Source organism: Lithobates pipiens, unplaced genomic scaffold, assembly GCF_037356315.1.
Source record: "Lithobates pipiens isolate NorthernLeopardFrog02 unplaced genomic scaffold, aLitPip1_a1.2 Scaffold_19, whole genome shotgun sequence".
NCBI classification, from domain to species: domain Eukaryota; kingdom Metazoa; phylum Chordata; class Amphibia; order Anura; family Ranidae; genus Lithobates; species Lithobates pipiens.
Genome location: NW_027507764.1, coordinates 469,397,160 through 469,406,467, shown reverse-complemented (window position 1 = coordinate 469,406,467; position 9,308 = coordinate 469,397,160). Strand labels below are relative to the sequence as shown.

General features: G+C 41.1%; 1 protein-coding gene across 6 annotated transcripts in view; it reads left to right on the top strand.

Moving 5' to 3' along the window:
- Positions 1 to 8,692: 8,692 nt before the first annotated feature.
- Positions 8,693 to 9,308, top strand: part of EYA1 (EYA transcriptional coactivator and phosphatase 1) — a 145,471-nt gene continuing 144,855 nt past the window's right edge. For 3 of the 6 annotated variants that reach the window (XM_077492859.1, XM_077492860.1, XM_077492858.1), the window contains exon 1: positions 8,693 to 9,308. This exon is cut by the window's right edge and continues 658 nt beyond it. The gene's annotated coding sequence lies outside the window, so the exon portion shown is untranslated. The other 3 variants (XM_077492862.1, XM_077492861.1, XM_077492863.1) reach the window with 2 other exon arrangements.

The following is a 9,308-nucleotide window of genomic DNA, read 5'->3' as shown; positions in this document are numbered from 1 at the left end:
AGCCAGTCCACCACCTCCTCTGCATGCTCTGGCTGGATAGCATGGGCAACATCACTAAACAGAGGAACTCATGCCCTGCCTGAGGACTGACGACATCCACCTTTGCCTGTAGACACATACGCTACTGACCCCCTCACATTGCCATGGGAATGTCTGCCTCTCCTTGTTGTCCTCCCAGACATGATGGGGGGTGCTTATTAACACAATGTAATATAGATGTGGAAATGTGTACATGGATGCACGTTAATCAATGGAAAGTGGTGTTTGGTACACTTTACCTTGAGTACTCAGTACTACACAGACTATATTATACTACAGTAAATCATACATACAACGTTAAACTTGCAGTAACACACTGAAGTGTACTGCATTAAATGGAAGATAATGCACTGAAATATACAGCATTAAACTTGCAGTAATGCACTGAACTGTAGTGTGTTAAACAGAAGATATTGCACTGAAATATACGGCATAAACTTGTAGTAGCGCACTGAATTGCACTGCCTTAAATGGAAGAAAAGGCACTGATATATACAGCTATAAACTTGCAATAATGCACTGAAATATACTGCGTTATGCGTACAGTAATGCACAGAAATGTACTGCGTTTAATGGCACGTGAGGCACTGCAATATTCAGCTTTAAACTTGCAGTAACGCACTAAACTGTATGGCAATAAACTTGCAGTAACGCACTGAACTATACTGCGTTAATCGTGCAGTAATGCACAGAAATGTACTGCGTTAAATGGCACGTAACGCATTGAGTTATACGGTGCTCTTCAGCATTAGGCACACTTCCCAGTGTATTGGATGTCTGGTCACTGGTCCCTCGACGCAATCTGTATACCATTCCTACTGCCAGCCCCTATATCATTAATGTGTCCTGCAGTGACCTAAGGGCTGGTGAAGGAAACCACATTGGGGGATGGGGGGGGGGGGGGGTGCCAGCATCCAACATTCCTGAAAGTGTTAAATGCTGAATGCCACAGGCTAGGAAAGTATTGTTTTGCTTTCTATTCAGGTATGTTTTTGTTTTGTTTTTTAATTATCTTTAGTACAGGGACAACATCACTATAGTCCTTGAATCTATCCTAATATCAGCCTGTAGAATTTCTCTGCACAGCAGTACTCAGGGTATGAGCACACCACAACAAACACATTAGCACACATGTGTTAGCATGTGATGGTGATGTGTGCTGGAGTTTATTTTTTACATGCGTCGTGGAGAGCTTTTTTTTTTTCTTCTTTTTTTTTTTTGATTACCACATTGCCTTTTTTTAACCAGTGAGCTGCAGTGCAATACAATGTTGTCTGCCTCATTTTGTAAATAAACATATGGTTTACAGAAAATTTGTAATCTGAGCCTCCAATTAAAATACTTATGGTGCCATAGCTACACACGCGCGGACTGTTCGCCCAACTTTGTCCGTCCAACAGTTTCAGCAAACAGTCCGCTCAAAATTAGCATGGACGGACATGCCCACACACGACGAACGAACAGTTTGCTGAAACCGTGCGCGATGACGTGAACAGCACGTACGACGGGACGAAAAATACGACGTCCTATACACTGCATTATAGCTTTCGGCGTGAAAATCCTTTCTGAGCATGCGCGCAACTTTGTTTGACGAACAAGCCTACACACGAGCGGGCTGTTCGCTGAAACAAGGTTTCAGCGGACAGTTTTTCGGAAATTCCGAAAAACCTTGTCCGTCCAACTGTCCGCTGAAACTGTCCGCTGAAAGCCCACACACGAGCGGACTGTCCGCCCAAACACTGTTCAGCGGACAAAGTTGGGCGAACAGTCCGCCCGTGTGTACGCGGCCTGAGAAAAAAAGCTGGTTATAGGGGATTTTAAATAAAGAAATAAAGACTGAATTAAATAATGGGCAGAACAGAGACACAGAAAATACTTTGGTAGTCAGCATAAGCAAGATATCAGTCTCAAACTGCTCTCTCTCCCAGGAATCCATAGCAACATGTATAGTACCTTTCTTAACCAGAGTCCTGAGGAAGAGTAATGGTTCCTCTAGAGCAGGGATATGCAATTAGCGGACCTGCAGCTGTTGCAAAACTTCAAGTCCCATCATGCCTTTGCCTCTGGGTGTCATGCTTGTGGCTGTCAGAGTCTTGCTATGCCTCATGGGACTTGTAGTTCTGCTACAGCTGGAGGTCCGCTAATTGCATATCCCTGCTCTAGAGGTTGCTGGGAGTTCCTTAAGCAATCAGTAATTCTGTACTTTTTAGCTATCGGTAATGGGGGGCATTTCTTCATTTCATTCTTCCTCTTTCTTCTACTGACTACCAAAGTAATCAGGTCCTTCTCCCACTCACCGCCAATGTTATGATGTTCTTCTCCCACTGACCAACAGGGAAAGGGTCCTTCTCCACTGACCACCAGTGTAAGAAAACATTTTACTGTCAACTAATGTAAGGGACCACTTCAATGCCCATCCGTGTAATGGGGCATTTCAATGTGAAGGAACATCACAATTTTCATTGTCTTCCTATCCTTTCTGACAATTTTTTTAATTATGTATTTTATTAAAAAATTTTATTACTAAAATACATTTTCCCATATACAGCCCAAGGTGTAAAATACAAGTATGTTTCTAATTCTTTTTGTATTATTATGTCTCAACTTACTGTTTGCATGAAGGTACCATGAGCTGTGGACTCAATTAGCAGGAGTTCCCAAGACTTGAAAGTCGTTTTAAGGTATCTTCCTTGAAAAGGGTCAGAAAGGCTGCTCTAGAAGAACCTTATGGTTCCACGGAACCTTGGTTGAGCAACGCTGCTCAAAATGAAATGAGGAAATAAAGCTTCCCCCACCTACAATCAAACACTATAAATAGAAATATATTTTTTTAACCATCGGTACATGATGATAAAGGCATTTACAGTAATCTGATCACATTGCCATTTAGTTGCACAAATACTGAGTCCATATAAGGATGTTAATTTGCCTTTTTATGGACACACGATCCTAAAAGAAATATTACTTTTAAAGATCGGGCAGTACATTACAAAGTGAGTTTGGTCTTGTCTTTACACTGTGTTCTTTCTTACCTAAGTGTAGAATGGGCAGGCCAGTGACTTTACACACCCCTCACTGGTTTCTATTCTCTATGGAGGTGGATAAGCTAAAGAACATCAGTAAATACTAGAAGCCTCCTATGGGAGCAGAGAGGAAGGAGCAGCCAATCTTTGAATCATCTGTTGACCCTTTCACTGCCTGGAACACTTTATTGAGCATTCATACTAATGCAAGATAAAATGTTACATGCTAGTGCTGTAGTCCTGTAATGCATTTTATTAAACGTGTTAATGATAATGAATAAAAGAGTTGTTTATATTAATTTAAATAAATGTAAGTAATAAAAAGAATATGTCACCAAGAATAGGCATTTAAAAAAATTCAAAAACATTTAAAAAATGTTTTCTCCTGAGTCTGTGACTGTGCGGACTGTTTTTCTGTGCAATGTTAAACTCATTCAATGCCATGCCTTATTCAATTATTATGTTTATATTTTGTATGAATTATTTGCAGTGTCCAAGCACAGAATGAAGTTGGAACCGTGTACCCTTTTGCTGCTAATAGATTTTAACAGAAGGTGCCATGACTGCTGATTTTCCATGGTCAATTGCTCAATAATGGTTGCAGACATTTAAAAGAAGTAGAATTAAACCAAAAAAATAAATTAAATACATGTATTGCAGTTTACCAGTCCTTAAAGGAGAACAAAGGCACCATACTCACCTTTTCTTCACAAGTGATCTGAAGTCCAAGAGGGGTCCCTCGCTCATGCCTGCACCTTCTCCCAGATTCCCTCTGGGTGCTGATCTTCGGCTGTCTTGATAAGCATGTGCAGGATTCAGTTCCTCCTGCACATAGGGACCATTTTGTGGCCACAGAAGACTGCAAGCGGCCAAGTAGTTTTATTTTATTGCAGAAGAGACATTGAATGTCTCTTCTGAGAAAAATAGCCTGCCTGCTCATACTTTTTTTTTTGTATTGTTGCCATTAGTTCTGCTTTAAATTTAGAGGCTGCACTAGTTTTCTTTTTCAGGCTTTGTGTGACAACACTCACTCGCTATGGAATAGTGTTGTCAACAAAAGACATAAATCATGCTAAAGATAGAGAACACTTTCCCCTCTCCTCCTCTCATAACATCAGGAAATGGGGGGTTATGTCATCCACAATAGTGAACTGGGCAGCGCTGATAACAGTGATAGGAATTTTTGTGCAGTATGATTTGCAATAAGATACAAACTTACTGGATTTTTGGCAGGATCAACAAGACAAGACATGGAGAAATGTGTGTGTATATATATATATATATATATATATATATATATACTGTAAAGATGTTCTAATTTTTTTTGCCCATTCATTCACTTTAGAGCTTGAAATCAACATTTATATGTATCTTTCTCTTTGAGTTATATCTACAGTCTCTTTCCTGTATTTATAAATTATACTAGGCCATTTCACTTTATATTTCTAGAAAATCATGTATGCCCCTTTCCATTCCAGGGAATGCAGGTAATATGGTTTTAGCAGCGCTTGCACATCCTTTTTCTGTGGTGTGCAAGTTGGGGCAGACACTACAGCTTTCCCAACCACTATGACTGGTGTGTATAGTAAGTGCTGGCAAACTCACTGGCCAGGGGCAGCCATAGCCAGCCACTGACTGACAAACTAGATGTTTGGGAATCAGGGATAACACCACTGACAGTGGCACCCCCTTATACATCACTGTATCATGCTGTAGTTCATGAGTGTCCAACCTCCTGCTGTTGAAGAACTACAAGTCCCATCATGCCTCTGACTTTGAGAGTCATGCTTGCAACTGTCAGCCTTGCAATGCCTCATGGGACTTTCCTTGCAGTGCCTCATGGGTCCTGTTGTTCGGCAACAGCTGGTGGGCCGCAGGCTGGTCACCCATACTGTAGTTGAAGCAGGTATGCAACAGCGTTATACTGCGGCAGGTTGGCATTGCTGTGCCAACCGCCGCAGGTATACGTCGGCCGCTGTATGAGCTATAGGGGGCAATGTCCGCCGGCGACCCACGATCACTCCACACAGAGCCAGAATGGGGATCTGTCAATGTAAACAAACAGATCTTCATTCTGTCAGAGGAGTAGAGAGAGATTGCCTGTTCTTAGTGATTAGGAACAGCGATCTCTCTCCTCCTCCAGTCAGTCCCCTCCAGCCACAGTTAGAAACACCTGCATAGGAAAATCTTAACCCCTTGATCGACCCCTAGTGTTAACCCCTTCCCTGCCAGTGACATTTATACAGTAATCAGTAGCTATTTAAACTGATGAAGAAATTTGTTTTTTACATTTTATTTTTATGGGGATATTTATTTTAGCAAAAAATAGTGTGATTTTTTTTCAAAATTAACGCTCTTTTTTTGTTTATAGCGCAAAAAATAAAGACCTCAGAGGTGATCAAATACCACCAAAAGAAAGCTCTATTTTTGGGAAAAGGGGACATAAATTTTGTTTGTGAACAGCGTTGCATGGCCGCGCAATTGTCAGTTAAAGCTACGCAGTGCCATATCGCAAAAAATGGCCTGGTCAGGAAGTGGGTAAATCCTTCCAATGCTAAAGTGGTTAAAGAGGAAGTAAACCCTGATGGCTTTAGCAAAATGGCAGCCTCCAGGAAGAAGAAACAGGAGCAATGCTGGAGACAATTTACAGCACACACTGATTTTGGTAGCAAAATTACCGTGGAACATATATTTCTTTCCAAAGAACATTATTTTTATGAAGTTGTTATGGGTAAAGTTCCACTTTAAAGTTCCTCTATCCCAGGCATGTCCAAAGTCCAGCCCGCGGTTTGGTTTTGAACGGCCCGCCTGGTTATTTAAACATGACGATCTCCCAGTGTCGGGGCCACAAATGATATATGGGCTAGCTGCCTCGGAGGGAGGAGGAGGGACGAGTGCCGTGCACACAGGCAGCCTCTGTAATAGGAAGTCCCATCTCTGCCGCTGCCATTGGACGACTGTTCTGTCCATCAAAGGAGGCGGGACTTTCTCATAAAGAGGCCACTGTGTAAACAGGAGATTCTCCTTTAGGAGGTATTTGGTGCTTGTCCTGCCCCCTCCATGTCCCCTCCAAGGATGCGCTGATGGTAATGGTGAGTGCATTCCAGGCAATTGCGGGGCTGCATTCCTGGCAATGGTGAGCTAATTCCTAGCAATGGTGGCTGCATTCCTGGCAATGGTGAGCTAATTCCTAGCAATGGTGGCTGCATTCCTGGCAATGGTGAGTGAATTCCTAGCAATGGTGGCTGAATTCCTGGCAATGGTGGGTGCATTCCTAGCAATGATGGGTGCATTCCTAGCAATGGTGGGTGCATTCCTGGCAATGGTGAGTGCAATCCCGGCAATGGTGAGTGTATTCCTGGCAATGGTGGGCGCTGCATTCCTGGCAATTGGGGGTCTGCAGATGGGCACTGACCCTTATTTTGCTTCAAAGTTCTTTATTTCATATTTTAAGGGTTTTTTTCCTGAAACTTCCCTCTTAAAGTGAAGGGGCGTGCTATACGGTATATCCAAATAAAACACCTGAGTTCATCTCTTCACCACACACAGCCACAAAGGCAAGAGAATTCTTGTTGGGCAGTGTATTAGTGCTCGAACGAACACACTTAGACCGAATTTTAATGGTTCAAAGAATGTCAGGCAAAATGATCGGCCCTCGCACATGTTCACTTCATCAAATTTGGCCCTCTTTGAAAAAAGTTTGGACACCCCTGCTCTATCCCCACTGTTTATTGTGGTTGTGGGGGAGGGATCAGTGGATGTCCCTCATTCAGGCCATGGGGCTGAACAATTGAGATATTACAGTGTATGGTCTGCTTTAGTATGTGCCAATTAGATGACATTTTTTAGAAGAAAGCAACCAATGAAAATCTACATATTTTTCTTGACTATGAATACTATGGCGTTAATTTACTAAAACTGGAGCACTCAGAATCTGGTGCATAGCAGCCAATTAGCTTCTAACTCCAGCTTGTTCAATTAAGCTGGGTTCATACTGGTGGGAATTGCATTTGATTTGCACTGCATTGCTGTGCAGATCACATGTGATGTCTGTGCGATGCAAATTCTGCTATACAGTTTGTATGGCTGAATTTGCATTGCATTCAGACCAAAATGGTACAGGAACAGGACCCTTTTTTAGTCCGCACTGGAATCTGGTGCAGTTCTGCATAGAAATCAATCAACTTCCATGTTTTAAGCTGGGTACACACTGGTGCGATGTGGGAAACCCTGCCGCATCGCACCTGAATCACAGACTGTTCACACTGACATCTGCAAACCACTGCGGGTGCCAATGTAAAGTTAATGACACTCCAGAACACCCATGCGATCCACTTCCTGTACCATTTCACAGTTCGTACTGCGATCTGCGAACCGATTTGGGGGTGTCATTAACTTTACATTGACACCCGCAGCGGTTTGCAGATGTCAGTGTGAACTGTCTGTGATTCAGGTGCGATACGGGAACCCGCACGGGATTTGCAGGGTTTGCCGCATCGCACCAGTGTGAACCCAGCCTGGAAGTTGATCGATTTCTAAGCAGAACTGCACTATATTTTGCACGCTCCAGTTTTAGTAAATAAGCCCCTCTGTTATGATCTGGCTAATTTTGGTAAAACAATACCCAGAATTTGCTAGTGGGGGAACAGGCGTACATGGTTACATTTCCTAAACAGAGAGAGTGACAATAGATAGATAGGTATAAATAGATAGATAGATAACAGATAGAGAGAGCGATAGATAGATAATAGACAGATAGATAGATAGATAATAGACAGATATATAGATAGATAGATAGATAGATAGATAGATAGATAGATAGATAGAAATATAGATAGATAGATAGATAGATAGATAGATAGATAGATAGATAGATAGATAGATAGATAGATAGATAGATAATAGATAGATAGATAGATAGATAGATAGATAGATAGATAGATAGATAATAGATAGATAGATAGATAGATAGATAGATAGATAGATAGATAATAGATAGATAGATAGATAGATAGATAGATAGATAGATAGATAGATAGACATATATAGATAGATATAGATAGATAGATAGATAGATAGATAGATAGATAGATAGATAGATAGATAGATAGATAGATAGATAGATAGATAATAGATAGATAGATAGATAGATAGATAGATAGATAGATAGACACATATATATATATATAGATAGATAGATAATAGACAGATAGATAGAGAGAGAGATAATGAGAGAGATAGATAGATAAGTAGATAGATAGATAATAGACAGATATATAGATAGATAGATAGAAATATAGATAGATAGATAGGTAGATAGATTGATATATAATAGACAGATATATAGATAGAAAGAAATATAGATAGATAGATAGATAGATAGATAGATAGATAGATAGATAGATAGATAGATAGATAGATAGCCTTCCATAATTTCCATTACAGAGCACAGGCCTCTTGAACTTTCAAGGCCACAAAAAAAGGCGAATAACAAGAAAAACCATCTAGATTCAGCCAAGGCCAGTGTTATATTTCACTATCACATCTGTCATACATTCTCACATCATTCCTTCTTGAAAATGTTATCGCTCTAATGTATTTATAACCTGCCAACACATCACACAGCTCAGATCAATTGTTTTCGTGTATCATCAGCTATCACCATCACCATAGATTTACACCTGACCTGGGAGAACCCATGGCACCTATCAGAGTAATGGGAACAATGCTGTGTAGGTCGGAGCTACATTTATTTTGTGGTCATTTTGGGGCAGATTCTCTGAACCTTCTGCATGCTACCCTGATGATTGGATGAAATAACCGCCTGGATTGTCTCCTATGAACCGGTTTTGTTTTGTAGAGATGAATTTAGTAAATGCAACCTTAGGCTATCATTTGGGAGCCCATAGCATGTTGACACAAGGCTTGGGCTAGGCTTTATTTTACACACAGCTGTATACTGAGCCCCAGCCATGCCTTAATTTACATAATACAATTTACTGAAGCTCCAAGCTTCACTCACAGACAGTCCCAGCAGCACTGCAGCTCTCTGAGCAATTGTTGTACATAAACCAATAAGGTTTGGATGAGGGGACTGGTGTGGTTTGATTTCCCAAAACAAAAAAGAGAGAGAGAGGAAAATAGGATACAAGGGCAGATCTAGCAGAGACAGCAACACACAGAGGAAGAGGATTCTTTGAGGATCTGAGATTTTTATCTTATCTACAGAGGAAGCAAAAAGGACTT